The sequence below is a fragment of the Ambystoma mexicanum genome, chromosome 1p (genome assembly GCF_040938575.1).
Source record: "Ambystoma mexicanum isolate Mex_15411 chromosome 1p, UKY_AmexF1_1, whole genome shotgun sequence".
Taxonomy (NCBI): Eukaryota; Metazoa; Chordata; class Amphibia; order Caudata; family Ambystomatidae; genus Ambystoma; species Ambystoma mexicanum.
In genome coordinates, this window is record NC_090921.1 from 1,429,644,015 (window position 1) to 1,429,665,643 (window position 21,629).

The window sequence follows — 21,629 nt, forward strand, 5'->3', positions numbered from 1 at the left end:
GTAGGGTGCGTAACAGAGAAATCACGTAGCGGAACCTCCGCACGCCCTTCCAGCGCATAACCGCCAACGCGGATACAAACGCCAAACAGGACGGCGAATGACAGTATGCCCCCTCCTAGAGCGTAGGACCCCCGGCTTAAAGGGGAAGCGGGCATGAAACTGAGCCAACAACCGAGGGGCATGAATGTTGGAAGCCGGTTCCCACGAGTCCTCCGACCTAGGGTAACCCTTCCAGGACACCAAATACTCCAACCTACCACAGTAGTGGCGGGAGTCACGTAAAGTAGAGACTTCATATTCCCTAGAGGAATCCACCTGAGGAAAAGGCTGGTCGGGAACAGCTCTCTGGTGGACGTCCGGAATGAAAGGTTTGAGAAGAGAGGCATGGAAGACAGGATGAATGCGGCGGAGGTAAGGAGGTAGTTTAAGTCGAAAGGTAACAGGATTTATTTTGGAAAGAATGGGAAAAGGACCCAAAAAGCGAGGAGAGAGTTTAGAAGGGTAAACCCATCGCGGTAAGAACCTGGTGGACAGCCAGACCTTGTCCCCTTCCTTCCATTCAGGGCAAGGTCTACGATGTTTGTCCGCTTGGGTTTTGTAGTATTGACGACTCTTCTCCAAACACCTTCTGGCAGTGACATGTGCATCAGAAATAGACTGCAGTACCTCTTCAGCCGTCGGGGAATTGGTGGGCGACGGAATGTAGGGAAGAAGGGATCTTGGGTGTACCCCATAGGTGCAAAAGAAAGGAGAGAGTCCAATGGCTGTATGAAATGAGTTATTATAAGTAAACTCTGCCGTAGGAAGCAAAGAAACCCAATTGTCCTGAAGACGATTGCTGTAGCATCTAAGGTACTGTTCCAATGTGGCGTTAAGGCGCTCAGTTTGACCGTTGGTCTGAGGGTGGAAGCCAGACGACAGAGCACGTTCCATACCAAGGAGAGAACAAAGAGCCTTCCAAAACTTCGAAACGAATTGGCTGCCACGATCCGAGATGATCTTGTCAGGGAGACCATTAAGACGGAAGATATCCTGGGTGAAAACCTCAGCCATCTCGGTAGCAGTAGGAAGACCAGGCAATGGGGAAAAATGAGCCAGTTTGGTCAAGGTGTCAACTGTAACCATAATACAAGAGCAGGAGTTGGAGACAGGAAGTTCTACAATGAAATCCGTAGAAAGCAAACCCCAAGGGCGAGAGGGTACCTCAGGTTGGGTGAGAAGACCCAAGGGTTTGCCGGTAATGGACGTAGTCATGGCACAAACCGGGCAACTGAGTATGTAGTCCTCTACATCCTTTTTGAGTTCCGGCCAAAAAAAGAACGAGTGATAGATTCTGTGGTATTTAGCTTCCCACGATGACCTGCAGTGAGTGAATCATGACACCAATTTATGATCTTCAGACGTAGTGGACCGGAAGGTATGTATAAACGATGGTTGAGGTATAGCAAACCCTCCTTGTTGGTGTAGGAAGTCTCTCCTCTGAGTAGCGGAACAGTACCTTCCGAAGCAACACCAGCTCGAACCTCTTCCAAAAAGGTTTTAGCAACTGTTAAGATCCTATTCCTGTGGAACATCGGCTCTGGGGTATGTCTTTTCTCCTCACATTTGGGACCCTTCCGAGAGAGTGCATCCGAAAGAGTATTGTTGGTACCAGGCAAGTAGGTAATTTGCAGATCATATTGGGCAAAGAAATATGCCCAGCGAGCCTGCCTGGAGTTGACACACTCCATATTCTGAAGGACCTTGAGATTCTTATGGTCCGTTCTGATGATAACAGTCTGCCTTGCTCCCATCAATAAATGTTGCCAGGTCTCACATGCTTGTTTTATAGCCAGCAATTCTTTTTCCAGTATGGAGTAGTTGAGTTGGCTGGGAGTCAACGTCTTGGAAAGGTAGCAAATGGGGTGCTCTCGTTCCTCGAACACTTGTAGCAGAACAGCTCCAATGGCCATGGCCGAGGCGTCAGTTTCGACGATGAACTGTCTATTCTGGTCAGGATGGCGCAAAATGAGAGCAGTACAAAAGAGATTCTTGAGATTGTGAAAACTCTGTTCTGCTTCGGAAGTCCAGCTAAAGGGATTGTTGGCCTTCTTGAGTAAAGAAGTAATAGGGAGAACTGCTTCAGAGAAGTTTGGGATGAATGAGCGATAGAAATTAGAGAGCCCGAGAAACCTTTGGACCTCTTTGATCGAAGTCGGAGAAGGCCAGTCCAGAATAGCTGATACTTTGCTGGGATCCATGGCGATACCTCTTTCAGATAGATGATACCCTAGATAGGGCACTGAAGTAGCAGCAAAAACACACTTCTCTGGTTTGACAAGAAGTTGGTTGTCTTTAAGTCTTTCCAGAACTTTTTGGACATGGGTTTTGTGTTCCTCTAGAGTGCCGGAATATATCAGGATGTCGTCCAGGTATACGATCATGGAGACAGATAATAAGTCTGAAAACATCCGATCCATAAACCGTTGAAATACAGCAGGAGCATTCACCAAACCAAAGGGCATTACTCGGTACTCAAATAAACCGAAAGGAGTGCGAAAAGCGGTCTTACATTCATCTCCTTTGGCGATGTGTAACAAATGGTAGGCATTTCTGAGGTCTAATTTAGTGAACCAACGTGCACCTTGAACAGCTTCAATGATCTCATGTATTAATGGCATAGGGTACCGATCCCGGATGGTAACCTTGTTGAGGCCTCGGTAATCGATACATGGGCGCAAGTCAGTAGAGTCCCTCTTCTTGAAAAAGAACAAAGAAGCTCCGGCAGGAGACTTGGAGGGTTGAATGAGCCCATTCTGAACATTGGCATCAAGATAATCTTTAAGAACCTTTCTTTCCGCTTGAGTTAAAGAGAACATCCTACAGAATGGAACCAAAGCATTAGGTTCTAAGTCAATGTTACAATCTTCTGGCCTATGGGGAGGTAAGGTCGCTGGCTTTCTTTCGACGAACACCTCCGAGTAAGGGGAACAGTACAGAGGTAGAGCATTAACCCCAGCCAGTTGTTTGGTAGACCCTGTAACAATCTGAGGAATACCGTCGTCAGAAAAATAGTTGAGCTTGCAGTAGGAGGAACAAAATTGTAGTTGATTGTCCGCCCAATTGACATGAGGGTTATGTTTTCTGAGCCATGTGATGCCAAGAATAACCGGAAAATGGGCAGCTCGAATGATGTCGAACCGGATTTTCTCGGAATGTTGAAATATGGTAACCGATAGGTCCTCGGTGGTGTGAGTAATGGGTCCTGAAGAGAGAGAGGAGAACCGTCGACCCCTTCTACCTTTTGATCTTCTTTGCGAGGCAAGGTACGGAGACCCATCCTTTTGGTCCAGATGATGTCGACAAAGTTTCCGGCGGCTCCGCAGTCCAGGAGTGCGAGACACTCGACTGCTCTGCCGTTGACCCTTATAATAACAGGTAGAACCATAAGCCTGGAATCCTCAGGAATGTATGGAGCCGTAATAGAGAGAGAGACATAGGGACTGGTGGATGAATCAGAAGCCCCTCGGAACCAGGTCCCTACTGGCGCCGAGGGAAACCGTTTCCCTGACGTTTCTGAGGAAGTTCAGTACATTCCTTGAGGAGATGTTGATCCAATCCACAATAGGCGCATAGACCTTTCTCCTTCCTTCTTCTTCTTTCAGCCGCGGAAAGAGGTCCTCTAGTAGCTCCAACCTGCATGGGTTCGTCTGAAGTATGGGAAGGAGAGGAGGAGACGGTGGAATCGGAAAAATGAATGGTTGTTCGTTGTTTTCGGCGTTCTGACCTTCGTTCCTGCAGTCTGTATTCAATTTGTAAGGCTGCGGAAAGCAGATCCGGAAAAGATGGTGGCCTGGATGCTCTGGCGAGTTCATCCTTAATTTCCTCCTTAAGGCCTCGCCGAAATATGGCAAATTGTGCCTGTTCAGACCACCCAGCACCCGAAGCCAATCTCTTGAATTCTGATATGTACGATAGAACATCCGATGACCCTTGTCGGATATCCAACAGGTCCTCGCAGGTGGTCTAAGTCCGTTCGGGTCTCTCAAAGGTTTGCTTCAACAGGGTCTGAAAACCAGCAAAATCGTGTAAGATGGGATTAGCCCCGGTAACCAGCGGAGTGACCCATGCCAGGGCATTGCCGGTCATGTTCGAAATCATGAACCCGAACTTTGTCTGGTCGGTGGCAAACAGCCGGGGCCTGAAAGTAAAATATACTAAGCAGGCCTCCAAAAACTCTTTGACCTTTTTAGGAGTTCCATCGAACTTCCCTGCCGAAAGAGCCATGACAGGAAGTTCTGGGGATTGTGGTTCGCGGGCAGTAATCATCTGTTTCAAGCCTACATTCTCTGCCTTAACAGTTTGTAACTCTTGGAACATTCCCTGAATGGCCTTCCATAATTCTTGTACCTGCTCTTCTCCCGACATCTCTTGGCGTTGCAATCTGTCCTGTTTAGCCGATTCCACTAACTCCCGTTCCTCCCCACTCTCCTCACCTGATTCAAAGTCCTCAGGTTGCAGTTGCCTGTGAGAGAGATAGTCCTTCTCCTTTTTTGTGTTGAAAGTATCTGTCTCGAGAGGAAGCCACAGTGAGTGCTAAAGTATAGCAAACCTGGGGCCCCCTTCCCGAGATCAGACAGTACGAAGGGAAAAAGCCTGTACAGGGAGAAAAAACCCTCCGAGGAGTGCAGCGGTTTGAGAGGATCTGGAGCAAGCAGTTGTAGTGGAGTTCTTGAGGCAGGTAGCTGATGGGAGCAGGCGAAGCCGGACATCCAAAGCAAGAAGGATCCGGAGAGAAAGAGAGCCACCGGAAAGGGTACCAACAGAGAAAACAGCTCCGGAGCAACAGGAACCAGGGCGGCTGAATGACAGCGCAGCCGAAAGGTAAGGCAGAGAAGGCGGGCGTGGAGAACAGCGCACCGTAGATCTGAGAAAAGAGGCGAGGAGAGGGAAGGAAGAGAGAGAGAGAGGAAGTCCGGGGAAGGCGGACCGAAAGTACAGATAAGTGACCGAGGTGGTCAAGGCTGGAAAACTAGCGTGTAAACCCAAAGGAGCGAGCTAGCGCAGTAACGGGGGTTGCAACGCGGCGATCGCTGGGAGAGGAGGAAATAAATACTACCAGCGGCGCCATGTTGGAAAACCACTAGACCGTAGGGTGCGTAACAGAGAAATCACGTAGCGGAACCTCCGCACGCCCTTCCAGCGCGTAACCGCCAACGCGGATACAAACGCCAAACAGGACGGCGAATGACACCTTGCTGGGCACCTAACTGTTTGGATGATGAACCAAAGCATATAACTATGTGTATGTGATTTTTCTTTGAAATGTGCCACTATCGGTTTCTCAGCTACCTGATTCTTGAGGCACGAGGGTGTTCACATATGCGCTGGTGGATCTCTCTTTTCGTCTTTCCAACGTAAATGAGTCTGCAAGGGTATTTAATACCATACATGGTCCACTTAGTTAGACAGTTAGTAAATTGTCGAAATTGCCACGTCAAACCATGCAAGTCTACCTCTCTCAAATCTTTTGTCAACTGACAAACTGAACATTTTCCACATCTGAAATGCCCAGTCATGGGTGGTAGTGACCATAAGGTCGCCTGAGTAGTTGTCTGCATTTTCTGTTGTTCTTCATATGTGTGTACTAACCTACCTAACTTTCAGGTTTAAAGGCAAACTGTGTTTTCACCAGGTTAAAGTCAGCAGTTCTAATAATGTTAGAATACTGGAGTATCATCCTCCTGAGGGAGTGGCTGATAGGGCTGAAGGAAGTAATGCAGGTAATCTTATCTACTGTTACCTTTGCTTGTCTGTTGAGGCAACTTTTCCTATCCATATTCCGTGCCCTTTAAGGGCCCTGCGTATTACCTCGGTAGGGTAGCCTCATTGTTTCAGGCTTGTACTGAAGATTTGGCCGTGACCATCAAATTCTGACATAACGGTGCAGTTATGGTGGATTCTTCAAAACTGCTCGTAGGGGAGATTTTCCTTTAGGCTTAATGGATGAAAGCTCTCATAAGCTGGTAGTGTGTTTCTATCGGTGGACTTTCTAAATCGACTAGTTCTTATCATGCCTACTTCTGTTTTGTGGATCTCCAAATCGAGGAATGGCATAGTTGTCTTATCAGAGGCTATGGTAAAGTTGATACATTTGTTCTATCATTAAGCCAGGTGAGAAATGCTATCGGAGTCAGAGGATCCCTTCCACACTATGCGCTATGTCCTTGGTGAACGGATTACTCCCACTGTATATAGTTGATGTTTCTGAAAAATCCATGTCGAGATTCGCAATATCAGGGGGCAAAAGTAGCCCCCGTGCTCGTCCCATGGCGTTAATTATAAAAGTGCCCTTCGAACAAATAATAATTCTCTGTAAGGTCCAACCATATACATTCAAGTATAAATTCTGCCGGGACACCCAAATCTTCCCTTTTCTCCAAATAGTGGCACATCACCTCTCTACAGGCCATCTGGGGAATGCTAGTATATAGCGCCTCTACATCAAGGGTTACTAAAATATCGTATGCCTGTATAGCCAGAGAGGCAAGAATGTTAATCATTGTTGTGGTATCTTGAACAAAAGACTGCATGGATCATACAAACTGTCTTCAAAAAAAGTTGGTATAAATCGACAGTGGTTCTAGAATAGAACCAATAGAAGACAATATAGGTCTGCCAGGGTGCCGAGTCTCATTTGTGTGGACTTTAAGTAAGCAATAGAATGCAGAAATGTAGGATGTTTCCTAACCAAAAACATGCTTTCATCATCATCGATCAAACGTTGCATCAAAGCATGTGTCATCAAGCTCTCAATCTCTTCCAGTAATCTAGCTGTGGGATTGGTATCCAGTTTTCTATAAGAGATGTTATTCTGGAGTTGTTTCTGTACCTCAAGTTTGTAAGCAGTCCTGGACCATAACACAATTCCTCCCGCTGTGTCCAAGGGTTTGATAACAAACACAGGATGTGATTCCATATTTGCCAAAGGTATTCTTTCAGCTTTTGTGAGATCATCACAATATTGATTCTTTGTTTCCAACAGTTTATCTGTCTCTCTAAGGATCTTGCTTTCAAAGGTTATGATTTCAGACCTTACCATGGATTTTAATGGATAGAAAAAGGAGGGTGGTTTGAGGCCTGTGACACTTTTGTGATTATGTGGCTCTTGTGCAGAGTCTCGAAAAAAGAAATATTTCAGACTTAATAACTGAAAGAATGTTCTTGGTTTACTTCGGTTTGGAAGCGGTTGGCTGATGTGCTAAGGATAAAACTGAGCCCCTTGGTAATAATATTTATTTCTTCCTTTGTGTAGACATATTCACTTAGATTGAAAAAGAGGGCTGCCATACAGGGGAGGGGCTGGTTTTGCATTCCATTGTTTGGTTCTCGTTCCTTGATTCCCATGCTGTCTGAAATTTCCTCTGTTTCCTCTCCTCTGAAAAAACTGTGGCTGTTGATGCTGAGGGGCAGCATTTGAATTGGAGGGGCCAACATTCGCTGTATCTGATTCACTACTGTTAGAGGTGTCTGAAAAAGTAGCACATTTCCTTGCAAACCTCTTGTAATTAGTCCTAGCTCTATTGAGTGAGTTGGCATTCTGTTGTTGGTAAAAATTGTGAACCAAATATGGATATGTCGTCTCTTCTTTATAGTTGTCAATGGGGCTCATACTGAGCCTGCAAGTCCAGAAACAATGGTGCCGGTAAGCTTACCGGCACTGTTGTTTCCGGACCGGCATATTACAGGTCTGCATGCCGGAGCCGCTGTGCCTGACAGGTTGGACTGTGCCGGGCACAGCGGCCACGGTATGCAGACTGTGAGAGTGCCACTGCTTTTGTATTCCCCATTACCATACAGTCGAATGGGACTCTATGGGAATGGGGATTTACAATTTACCAGCGCATGACTTTGTGGACTGCCAGGGTTGTAATCCTCCGGTGTTTATCGGGAAGTCAGGCACTGGTAAATATTTACGGGTCCGGCGTCAACCCGCCGGTTGTACCGGCACGGTTACCACTGGAATCGTAATGAAGCCCAATGTGTTTCTTATCAAGAGTGAACCGTTTGAATTTACTGATTTCATCATTAATTTTTTCCAATTTAATCTTTATATTCCTGAATTTTTGCTTCCACTAAATCCAATTCATTCTTTTGTTTTTTGGCCTCTTCCTCTGCCGTTTCTATGATCAATATGACCCAATCCCTTGAACACTTATTGCCAACACCACTGAAATTGATTTTAAATTCAGGGTTTTCAAGGAAAACTTGTGGAATATTTTTAACTTGTAACCCTTCCGGGATCATTCCTGCTTTCAAATTTTTGAGCATCGTCTGCCTATGAGACCCAGCCTAACAAGTTTCTTCTTTTTCTGTGTTATAACATCTAAATCATTGGTTGAGGGTTTGGCCGCGGTGGTCGCAGGAGTGGGTCCCAACAGTGAGGGTAAATCCAACAATTTTTGGAAATGTTCATTAGGGAAGGATACTGTATCACATTGCCACCTCCATATGCTCAAACAAATCTTTCATCTCCTGAAGATGTCAAAGGGGAGATGAGAAGAGTCTTGGTCTCTCCCAAATGGATTCTTATAATACTGTGTACTAGGTCTCCCTTTAGGCGTACAGCACGAGTTGCGAGGGACCCAAAACAAGGCAGCCATAATGGTTTTGGGCCTAAAAGCAAGACACCAGATCACCCTGGCCTTACCTGGCTCCCTGTGTAAACTCAGATCACGTTTAAAACTATGTGAACTTTCCACATAGCATATTGGGGATGCAGGCCCTGGCTACACGCAGCATAAAAAGTGTCCAATTCTCTCATCCGGTTTTTCAGGTCTTCAAGCACATTCTCTGATTAACTGCCTTGTTCCAGGGAAAAGTGATGTGGGGGAAGGATGCCAGAGCTTATCTTTGGAATAAACCTCGATGACGTCACTGGACAGCAATTTCCTGTTTGGAAAATGACTACAGGCACTCCCTTTTAAGCCTTCTTCTGGCTTTCAGGTGTTGAAGCACTATGACCTGAGACACTGAAGTCTAAACTTACGTCCATGGTCCTGCACCGTCGTTATCCATATACTAGCTCTTACTTGCAATCTCCCAGGTGTGAGACCACTGCTTCTTCCCTGCATTTGCTCTCATGTACTATATATTATGTTCATTTTTTGGGGATTGTTTCCCTTCATTTGTATGATAGTTCATCCTTCACCCCTTCCTGTTTAACTGTTCCCGAATGGTCCAAGGCTTTGACCATCCAGACTCCCACCTTCTTTTCTTGCCCCCTTAGCACCACTGAGAGATAGCATTCACGGTTGGTCCTCTCAAAATAGAAATACATGCATTATTTTGCATTTATTTATTTGTGTTATGGTTTTCATAAACCTTTCACAAACCGTAGTTTAATTTGAAAACACAACAGTAAAGTTATAAATACATGCATCACAGATTACATACAAATAAGCATTTGTTTTTTAGATTAAGGATGAATCGTACATAAATACTTTTTATTTCAATTCTAAAATATCTGATATGGAATTAATTGCTCCAATACTCTTTGAAATCTGACATCCGCTAAAGATAGTAAGCATATTATTAAAAGAGTCGAGAAATCTTGAAAAATATGCAGGGTCTGATTCCCAGAAGCGTTTTATAATGGCAAACCCCCATTGGAAAACGTTCTGTGAATTAGGTCATTGTTAGACTGTAGGTGGGGACAAACCATAAAAAGATGTTTCAGAGTTTCCATCACTGTTCCGTCCCTATATACATACATTCAAGTGTAGAATATCACACGTTTTTGGGGGGTTCCATAAGATGAACATGTTATGCATTTTCGTGATGAATACACAATCGCTATGAGGTCGAGGATCTTTTTGCAAGACATGTCTCTGCATTCCTCTCTCTGCCATCCATCCTGTCCACTTTTCAATCTTTCCATTGCCTGCGTCTTTTTCAGGAACTCTGCCTTCCCTCCCCCTCTCTTTGCACCTCTCATGCTCCTCCAAACTCTCATGTTATTTCTCTAGACAACCATTAGCTTCCCAGTGCGTAGTTCATAAATCTCGCCTACCCCTTACTCTCAATCAATACCCAGTCACTCTTTTATCCCTTCCACACTATAGCCTGCCACATACTAAACGTATTCAGCACCCACATCACCCATCCACTCACCCATCCCATCCACTTACCCACGCAATCAAACTTGATCACTCAACTCGGTTAACCACCCATACACTCATCTCATTCACCTATCTAGCCACTCACTGATTAATCCCCCGACCTACATCTCCACTCACTCTAGCCACAAGAAACATCACTTGTTCTACCCATCTGTCCAGTCACTTACTCACTTTATCTAAATATCTGCATATTGCGCCACTTATTTCATCCACCTATCTACTCCCTCCTAATAACTAATTGATTCATCCTGCAGAAGTCCCTCACCCACTCACTTAATTGCTCACCCACTCTCTCACTCACTTATGTTCATGTCCTTCACCTTTTCCTGACCACTGTCCTTTCCTTTCATTGTATTTCTTGCTCCCTCTTTATGTCCTACCCAGGGCCTTAAGTCATCATCTGTTTTCCATGAGCCCCAGTCTGGCAATTTCTTAATTGTTCAGCAAGCAGTGCAAAGAAACTTGGTTCTCGGTTCTGTCCTCATTGTGCAGCATCTAATCCTGCATCTTGTTAATAGTAGCATCGCAGGTTGATAAAGTAAAGCTTAATAAGCCTTTGATCCCCATCTCAGAATCCAAACACGAAAATGTGTTTTCTTTAATTGACTAGTATTAATTAATCAAATGTATAAATCAATTTAAATGAGTAATTCTTTTTCATTGGCTGGCAGACTGTACAGTGTGCCAGAGCCTGTACAAATATCATCCACATTAGCGATTTTTTATTTCTATCACAAACATGATTCTGGCGAAACCTTTTCCCAGCCCATTCACTTAAAGTGCCCTAATGTGTGTTGAGACAAATCTCGTGCTGAGGTAATCTACGCCATTACCTGGTAGGAGTTTGTTTTAAAGTGAATTCAGAACGGCGAATTCAGCATATGATGGAAACCTTGTTTGCAGATATCTTGTGGTACATGCCCGTGCAGAGCGATGCGATGGGGGCAGGACTATGCCAAGAGGTGAAAAGCATGTGAGCAGACAGAGTGTGTGCAGAAGGAAGAGAGCGGCCCCAGGACCGGCCTGCTGCATAAAATAAAGCAAGATTAATCATACCTACTGTGCCTGTCATGTGTGCTCCAGAGCAAGTGAGAGATTCTGCTGGTACCTACCACCAGAAATTGAGGATAGAGGTGGGATGAAACCCTCAATTATCACTAATATTCCATGCAAGAAGTGACCCCACAACCTCTGTTGCTACAGCTGCAGGGTGAACCTTAGATCCTGTGGAAGTAATGGCTGCTACTGTATCTGACATACATCAATGCTATTCAAGGAAGAGATTTTGCCCTTCAAAGAAAGAATGACGTGCTCTTGAACTCCCTTGGGGTGTAGGGCCAAAGGAAATGTGCAGGACTATTGGAAGTGCCCCATAAGGTAGACGATGAGGTCCACAACTTTTATGACGAGGCAGCGAGAAGAATGACGGGTTAACAAAGATTGGAGTGCTCCACAAGATGAAGTTATATTCTAAGGTTGAAGTACGGAATGAGGCAATAGATGATTATCTGGTGAAACTTAGACAGATGTCCATATACTGCAACCGCGTCGACATGTCAGAAGAAGTTATAATCGATATGCTTCGGCTGTACAACAAAAAGACTCATGAATAATACATCCAAGAATCAAATGTTACATTAGAAAGGACTGTGTGAATAGCCATAGCATTCAAAGAGAGGGAAGCAGATTACATAAATCCAAGCTTCTTCGACTGAGCCAGTGCAGGGCATGTCAATGTTCTCAAAGAGGGCATGGACGTAGAGAAAATAAGAAGACACCATCCAGACCCAACCTGTCAGGTCACAGATGTGCTACAGGTGATATACTCCAGCATTGCGCCGTACCCCAAAAAGAAATCTCGAAACCGTGATCAAATTCTTCAGAAATAATGTATTCCATATTGTTGCCAAACAGCTGACACATGTTTCCCACACCTGGTCTTTCTCAAAACGGGCCTATTAGAGTTTGCAATATATTATTATAGGGCATCCTTTCTGACATATACATGTATAAATATAAGTGTGTTATCATTGCATAATAGACCCATTTATAGGCCAAATTAAATCAAAGTTGCATGAAAATATCCCTAATAACCATTTGACAAATGAATGCAGTATTTAGACAGAGCATGATGATTGGTAGTAGGGAGGATTAATTAGGAAAATATAAAGGTATAAAATACCATGTTTAGTAAAAGCATCCTAAAGTACATTTGACAATTAGTTGCTCCTTACATCACCTAGCCCCACCGCACCTCACCAACAAATTTACTTTAACAACCTCCACCAGAACCACCACATCATCCAACTCCGTATGCCTGTCAGTGCCCAAATTTGCCCGAAAAAGAGCAGGAGGCGCTAATTTCACAGTGCTTGTCTCCCAACTTTGGAACATCTTACCACTCAACATTAAAACCATTGAGTCCTTTCTGATCTTTAGGAAACATGTCATTGGCTGGTTACTGAACAAAGAATAGCATCTACCTCACCTTCTAAGATCTTCAACCCACCAAGGCCGCAACCATGCCTATGCTATATGTAAATTGTTGTACCATGTAATTTATGTAATTGTTGTACTTTGTAATGTATATCTCAATGCTGTAACCGCTTCCTTAAGTGCCCTTCTACCTATGGGTCTGGAGTGCTATACAAATAAATAAAACAAACAAACAAACAAATCAATGTCTGATAACGTAATTCCCAAAAACACATTTATAGTGGTTTTGGTTCAACCCCCAAGTCTTTATATTAATTGAGTACTCTCAAAAATCATATGCACAAGTAATACGATTGTTTCCTTTTAGAAAAATGATTACATTAAATCCAATTCCTGAGAATGCCTCTGTCCACATCTATTAGGGTTACAATCCAACTCACCCTCTAATTCCCTGACTTTCCTTTGATATTTCACTTGAAGTCAATCTTCCTTTTTTAACTGGCATAGATCCCTTATTGCTGTAGGGAACATTAGTTTCTTAAAATTCGTTTTGGACATTACCATCAATTCTTATTATGACCCCTTTGATCATAAATATATTGGCCCTCATTAGGACCCTGGCGGAGTGGGTTTCCGCCAGCGCTAATCGCGGCGGACCCGTCCGCCGTACTACGAGTTCCCTTAGCGCCATGGAGGTTTTCTCCGCCTGGTTTTGCCGGGCGGAGAAAACCATGGCGCTAAGGGACCTCGTTGTTAATTACGCCGCCGTACTTTACGGCGGCGTAATTAACTCCTTCCCCACTCCCATTATACCCTATGGGGCAAGAATGGGAATGGGGAAGGGTAAAATGGGGATTGGGGATTTACCGCTCCGCCAAGGTCGGCATGGGGTGGTAAATCCGCCAACCCCCATGGCGCTATCGACGGCTTTCCGCCGTGCTTCGCGGTGCATTTAGCACCGCGAAATCTGCCAGGGTCGTAATGAGGGCCATTGTCTAATTTGCCATTCGAAGTTACTGTTCTATCATGAGTTTCCTCAAAAGTTTTCTAAGTATGCAATGTTAGCATTATACTACTTGTTCACAATATTTTTCTAGCATGGATCTAACTACCGCGTTTGGACTTACTGATTCACTCACAGACTCTTGTCTACATTACGCGTTCTGTTCCCTAGACGTGGTCACCCTTTTCGTCAGTTTAAATACTGAGTGAAAAACATTTGATATTATCATCGCATTGCCCGCCATACTTTGTGAACAGTGATTTCATTGACTGCATATATGATCACCCTTACCTTTCCCAACCTCAATTATATTTCTTATTCTGATTCTTAGCAGCTTTGCGATCAAACGCTTGAAATAGGAACAGCAGGTAAGAGAGTGCCTGACATTTCATGGTCCACCGCTCCAAGCGATACGCGTAATTTTGCGCACGCGAACGTGTGCTTTTACTTTCTTAGACTCTGTAACTCGCTAATACGTGTAATTTCGCGCACGCGATCGTGCGCTTTCACTAAATAGACCTGGCAACCCAGTAATATGTGTTTTTTCGCATACGCGAAGGTGTATCTCCATTTACTAGACTTGGAAACCCATTAATACATATATTTTCGCACACACATACGTGCGTTTTCACTTACCAGTCGTTATCAATTACTCAAACTCTGTATACTTACAAATATATGGAATTTCGCGCACGCAAACGTGCGGTTTTCTCTTACCAGACCTTACAGTCCAATAATACATGTATATGCGCGTACACGAAAGTGCACTTTAACTTACCAGACGTGGCAACCCAACATTACGTGTTTTAACGCACACGCAAACATGCGTTTTCACTTACCAGACCATTTCATTTAAGAACACGTGGAATTTGGCACACACAAACGTCCACTAGGATGTATTTGAGTCTGAAACCAAGTACCAAGTGTGAACTACACTATCAAGATTCTCTAACCATGCATGACAGCATTTTGATTATGATATTATCTTACAATTACAGGGATTAACCGTTCAATATATGGAAGCTTGTTTTTCACACTGTGTGACAGGGGCACTTACATGATTTTCAAGGTAAACATCTTTACACATTTTTTGACATGAGCATATACGAATGAATAAATAATGTTTATATAAAATATATCGTATTTAAACTAACAATTGATTTGTATCTACCTCTCTCCAAATATCACCCCTGCTCTCTCTGCTCCCTTTCCCCACCCTTTTTTGGTCTGGTTTTTTGTTTTTTATTTTTGGTATCTATGTATATATTTGTCTCATGTATTTATACTTTACCTTTGGATGCACAATTAACCTTATCTTGCTACTTTAATTTCGATATATACACATGTCTATTAATGTGATTATCTTGTTATGTTTTCATTCACCTTATGACTATATGGTGTTAAAGATAAACCATTAGCCCTGATTTGAAAAAGGTCGTTGGAGGACCGAAACACGTGTCATCTTTTTTAAGGGCATTTTTGAACAATAAACACTTTCTGCAAAGATTTGTTGCAGTCTCTTTCCGGGTTACTCTCACTTTATATTCTTCAAGGGGTTTTTCAATTGGCTAAACTCTGCACCTGGTGAGACATGACTCAATGGACTCATTATACTGATTGGAGCTACTTTGTTTTTCTTTCATTATTATCGATGTCGCCAAGTTAGACCAAACCTTTCAAGCCAAGATCTTTTTGGTGAATCAATTATAATTGAGGTTCCTCAATTAGTGCAAAAGCTACCTAATGTAGCATGCACGATTCTATTGTGCCATCATGCTTCTACTATTTGCCAACTTTGATGTGTGTCTTGTTCGCCTTACACTTCCCGACTATATTCTAAAATGTTAATTTATGCACAACCTGCCGAGTGATGCACCACATTAAAATCCACCACGTCATCACGCTTATAGGTGCCATCTTTTGGGAACTGAAATCATGAAACCCATTCATTTAACATTTATAATGATGCATTTAGCTATACCACATCAGCCTTTTGGCACATATTGGAACTTTCGATAAAACCAATAACCAATTTAACAAAAACCAAGCATCCTTGATGTATAATTTAGTGCTTCCTTCTGTGGTAAGAGTGTATTTTTTTTATTTAGGTGAGGCTAAATCCAACCTGTATGTACTATGTAAATCTGCTGGATTAATTTACAAGTCAATGCTTTACCACTAAGTCTCAATATTCTAACATTGTTGTTAAAATCCAAAACAATTATATTTAATGTAGAGTTGGTGTGCATCTCATATCATTCATTAACCAGCAAATCCACTCTTATCCTCATATATAATCTTATAAGAAAGTCCCCATCTCATGGTCCATATTTAACTCAAATTTAGTTGCCCTCATTTTACATATTACTCTGGCTTCCATTTGCCTCATTAGACGTTCCATGGCTCCGTCCCTCTTTCCCAGGGAGATTTTCTTTAACCCAACAAATCTCAGATGTTTCATGTCTTCTAACTGGTGTTCCACTTGCCAATGTTGGGCCAAAGGAAATTTAGGGTCTTGACTTTCTATGGTGGCAATGTGTTCTCTTATTCAAATTCTTAATTCACGGATTGTACTTCCTATGTACATTTTTGTGCATTGACACATTGTTGCCTATATACCATACTTAGATTTACAATTAATGTTCTCATGTACTCTGATCTTGATTCCTCTTGAGTCCTTGAATTCTTGGATACCTGCACATAGTGCACATTCCACATTTGTGAAATCCTTGGGCCTCATTACGACCCTGGCGTTAAGGGTTTAACGGCACCGTAAAAGGTGTCGGCGCCGTTAAACCCTTAACGCCTGATTACGAGGTCCCTTTGTGGGACCCGACCTTAACAGCTGGTTTTTCCAGCCATTAAAGTAGGGACCCGCAAAGGGACGTTGGTGCTAATAACGGTACCGCAATTTGCGTTACCGTTATTAGCGCCTTCCCCATTCCCATTGAGCCCTATGAGGCAAAAATGGGAATGGGGAAGGGCCATGGCGGCATATGGAATTACCGCCCCACCAACCTCGGAATGGGGTGGTAATTCCCCATTCCGCCATGGCGGACACCGGCATGGACCATGGTGCTAATAGATTCATGGTCCTCCGCCTGGGTCGTTGTCTTGTTGGGAGCCAAGATTGTGCGTTATCAAATGGCACATTGGGTAGGAAGGAGGGGCTGAGTCTTTTCTTCAGCATTCCTGCCTTCTTATAATTTAATGTAGGCTTTTCTTCTAGATGTTAAGCAAGGTCTTTGTCTAAGTGCAATATATGCCAATGTCTGTTCAAAATATTGCGAATTCAATAGTAATCTTTACAGTATTTGGTAATGAAATTGATTGTGTGCCCCTTGGAAGTTCTTCTTTTTTTTGTTTCAAAGTCACACTTCTTTTCATTCCTTCTACTTTGGACTTAGCTTTTTCATTATTCGTCGTTCAGTATCCTCTTTCTCAAAACCTTTCTGTTATAAACTAGCATTCATTCTCAAATTCCAACTGTTCTTCACAGTTATACCTTGCACTTATGTATTCTCCTGTTGGGATATTGTTCATCCCAGCTTGATGGTGACAAATATGTCACAGATTTGGCAGTGATCGCGTTCTCGCAAGTGGCTGCATGGGTCTCACAACGTGTAAACAATGCACAGAATGGGGTCTCGTGGAGCATTTTGCTAAAGTATAAAAGCAAAGGAGAAAAATCCTGATAGAGAATTAACTGAGCTCTGGAGCAGACTCTGGTGAAGATGAGAACACCATGCTAGTGGTGGACATTGAACCCCGAAGAAAATCCATCCCCATTGCACAGTATACATAGAGGAGAATTCAGTGGATCTGATGGCAGACTGTGGGTCAGACCTCATTGGTAAACCAGCGGAAATTTACAATAGAATTCTGGCCAAGCAGTGCATCAAAGAAAATAAAGTGGACCTCAGCCCCACAGCATCTGGTGTTCATGAAGCCCATCTATGAGGATACAAGAAAGTAATGAAAACTCTTGGATTTTGGTTTGAATCAACAATCTCTATGTCTTCTCAAATAAGTAACACGCTTTGTTCTACGAAATTTCAGTTGGTGCTACTCAGACAAATTAGACCTCTTCTATCAGAGATGCGTTCTGAAACTAAAGCTAAAGTAATATCGTGAGCCGGCACCCGCCACTCCATCTATGCAGGTTCCTCTGAATCCATTAATCACCCTCTCCAGTTGCTACAAAATACTGCCGCGCTCATCATTAAGAATATTCCAAGACATGTTCATATATCACCAGCTCTTAAATTGCATCACTAGCAACCAATTAAATCTAGAATTTCCTTTAAGCTTCTTACTATTGCACACACAGCCTTCTATGGTCACGCACCCTTGTACTTAAAGAAACATTTAAAATGGCATCTCCAACGTTGTCTGGAGAGAGCACCATATAAACACACCGTGTTCATCACCTGCTTCCCAAGATCTAGAGGCTATGGAAGATCTGGCACTCTTATTACTGCTAAACTTTGGAATAATCTTCCACTCGACTTACGTATAATAGAGAATGATCTTCTATTCTGCAAACGTAGTAAAACATACCTGTTTTAACCTATACCCCTTCCACACCATGGAATCACCACTTCGGTTTCTATTCCCAGGATTTCTGATATGATATGATAAGATGATGATATGGTGAAGTGTGTGCTTGAGTTTAAAGGATGGAAAGCCAACACTTATACTTGTGTACTCCTTTGAACACAGACTGGCAGGCCTATGCTGGCATTACAAAGACAAATCAGATACCATGCCCAACTGCAAAGTGAGTTGAAGACTCCAAACAGAAACAAATAGTGACCCGACATGAAGGTTTGGATCAAGTCACCCGGCACCAACTAGATACGGCTGGGTGTTGATATGAGGAGCCTGAACCAAGAAATATTTACTGACCATTACTTGTTACTAAGTATCACAGACTTGCATTTAATGCCAGCGGAATGCCCCCTCCAGGAGTTTGTATTATAGGATCTTCCTTTTTGTTTAATTGTATATTTATTGTTGTATATATTGCAGGCCAGGTCCAGGCTGGTATCAGAACACAGTACAGAAAAATACTACAGGTGAATATCTAGCAAAATAGTCAGAAAAATACATAAATGAACATGCCCAGATAGCACATCAAGCTGGATAATGATCTTAGTTATTAAACATCAATGACATTTCCCATTGACAGGGTAGGAGGGGGCTGTAGGGATGGGCAATGTCCTAAGGGGCAGGCAAAAAATCAAAATTCACACATGGAAGACCGAGTGCCATTCCAGGGGCTATGAGATGACAGACAGGAATTGTTCACATACCGAGGTAGGTGGACAAAGGAGACATGTCAAGTACGTCTATAAAATAGATCAAAGGGAGGAAACAGGAGGTGAATATTGTGGTTAGCATAAGGTTGTAAGTTACCTTGTATGAAAATAGTCGAGGGGGTGAGTCGCAGATCAAGGAGTGAATGGGCAGTTTCTCTTCTGGGATGCCCATAGGTTGCTAATGTAGGGAACAGCCAGACAGACATTACCGGGGGAAACGTTGCTTAGACCTGAGCTTTCAAGGTTGAAGCCCAGGGAAAGCAGGGGCAGAAAGGAATGTTCCTGAAAAGCCACAGTAGCTGGAAGTTAAGCCGTACACCATGAATGTTGCCAGGGAAGCGGGAAGGGAGCTTACGGTGAGCAGTTAAGCTGAAGCGCCATCAGTGCTGTGTGCGGGGACGATAATGGAGGGCTGGCAAGGAGATTGTCAAATGCTGTGAAACGGGGGAGGCAAGACGTGTAGTCACAGCAAGCTAGGGATAATGGCCGGGCACTTTCTTAGATAATTAATCAATCTTCAGGAGGTATTGGGCCTCATTATAAGTTTGCTGGTCCGGTGTCTACGGTACCGGTAAGATTACCGGTACCATTGTTACTGGACCTGCAAACTACGAGTTCTGCTCGCGGGTGCCTTCCCGCCCACCAGGTCTGACCTGGCGGGCGTACCGGCACCCGCGAGTAGAGCATGTCGCATTCACCGGCACCATTCACGAATGGTGCCGGTGCATCAGACCTATGGGGCTCAATGGGGAGCATTTTATTCCGGCACCCGCGAATGGCCAATTACTGGGTCCGGTGGGGCCATAATGACCGGGTAATTGCCCATTCGCGTGTGCAGGAAAAAATTCTCAAGTTCGGCGGTAGCCTGCCGGTTTTACCGGCAAGGCTACCGCCGAACTCGGAATGAGGACCATTGTATATATCCATTGTTAGCAGTGTGTCCCGCTAACACATGTGTGCCAGGTGTTTCTGGAAGTGAAACGTGCCCAGGTCTTTGCTGAAAATGATGAAGGATTATTTGCAACGTAGTTCGGGAGAGAGCAATTTACAGACTCTTGGAGCACAGGCTGCGAAAGACTATCTCAGAGAGTGGTCTTTTTCTCGGTTCTTTGGCCTCATAGCCCCTTACAGCCTCCCAAGATCACACGCTTTTCGGCTAGGTATGGGATTGTAAATGCAGAGCTTTTTACATTACACTGGCTGTTTTGAAAGCACATTGAACTTCTGTTGGAAACCATTGTATTGCAAAGAGACCAGGAATTATGTGCTTGAAGCGGGGAGTGACTTATATCAGGCAGGCTGCAGCATGCTGGATGGCAATCACCAGTGCTTGCCAGTTTCTCAGGAGGCCTGTTAAGAGGGAATTTCTATAGTCCAGTCTGCAAAGGACTGTTGCCTCTATCCCTCTCGCCCTTTTTTGATATTTCAGGTCAGCCTCAGTTGGAACTGAGTCCCTTTTGCCCCTTTGTCGATGTGAATGTTTGCTGAAGTCCAATGCCACACACAAAATAGAGGGATTTGAAATGCATAACTAGAGTTGCCACAATCCCGAACAAATGGCGGCCATTCAATGTTAGGTGGGTTTTCCAGCGTGACAAAGACAATCAAACTTTTTTTCTTTTTTCTTTCTGTGGGTTTCGTTTCAGATAATTCAAACACATGCATTCTTTTACTGTTCCTAAAGTTTTCAGCTAGGTAGATCTGTGAACTGATACGTCCCAAAGCTCATGTCACTTAAGAGCTCACCTCTGTGTTATTGTATATGTTAAATAAGAAAGGCTCTAGAATGCTACATGGTGCAAATACCAGCGGAGATGTGGAGTTTTCCATCTTCAAGAATGATGAATGATCTTGGAGGTAGAGGGAGAACGATTGAGTAATATTCCATAGACACCTATGTAGTTTTTATTTTATTTATTTATTTATTGCGCATTTGTAAGGCACTTATACATCAAGAAATTGTGTTCCAAAGAGCCCACAGGGCAAAGGGGAGGGAACAAGGAAACAAGGCAAGATAATGGAATCAAATAACAATGATGCGCAATGGGGGGTCCTACTTGGCCTTGTGAACATTCGGAACGTGCAAGTGCAGAGCTATGTAGCGATTAAGTAGAATCACGTGGTGCACAGTGTTGAATGCTGTTTATAGATCAAAGAACACAATTAGACAACTTCTCCATTGTCCAAGATGCGTAGTGCATGATCCACTACCTGAACAGGGTTGAATTCTTTGCTTCAGCCTGCTATGAAATGGTAGCCTCCCAGTACGTTTTTTCTGCTGCATATTTGGTGAATTGCAATTCTACACATTGCTTAATGGTTTTAGCCAAAAATGGTTTAGATATTGTGAGTCAGCAGAGAGTTTCTTTAAGAGAGAGGTGATCTGGCCCCAGTTTAGGGCATCAGCGACATGTCATTAATTCAGAGCCTGCAAAGCCAGAGACGTTCGAAGGACTCCTTCACCGGTGAGGCCGGTATTGGCTCTCATGCCAGGCCTTAATGTGTGAGTGCTGTGACAGATAGAGTCTGTGGGCCTCATTACGACTCAGGCGGTAAGGGGTTTACGCCGGCGTAAACAGCGCCGACCATTACCGCCTGAGTACGAGGTCCCTTAGCGCCATGGCAGATTTAACACCTGCTTTTAGCAGGTGTTAAAATCCATGGCGCTAAGGGACCATGGAGTTAATTACGCCACCGTAATTTACGGTG